The sequence below is a fragment of the Mus pahari genome, chromosome 17 (assembly GCF_900095145.1).
Source record: "Mus pahari chromosome 17, PAHARI_EIJ_v1.1, whole genome shotgun sequence".
Classification (NCBI taxonomy): Eukaryota; Metazoa; Chordata; class Mammalia; order Rodentia; family Muridae; genus Mus; species Mus pahari.
Genome location: NC_034606.1, coordinates 64,885,167 through 64,885,378, shown reverse-complemented (window position 1 = coordinate 64,885,378; position 212 = coordinate 64,885,167).

The window sequence follows — 212 nt, the reverse complement described above, 5'->3', positions numbered from 1 at the left end:
ATCTAAGATGACATTTTTCAGCTTGAGCAACAGTGACAGGAGCCACGTTACCAGATAAGAACTGCAGAAGATGCAGAATGGGGAAAAAAAAAAAAGGCCCTGTTAAAATCGGCAGATGTGAATGTCAACAGGCCAGGACAGCAGGATGGTGAGAATGACAGTGAGTGGATTCACAGGCAGCTGTGCCTGGAAAGAGAGGAGTTAGTGTGGGT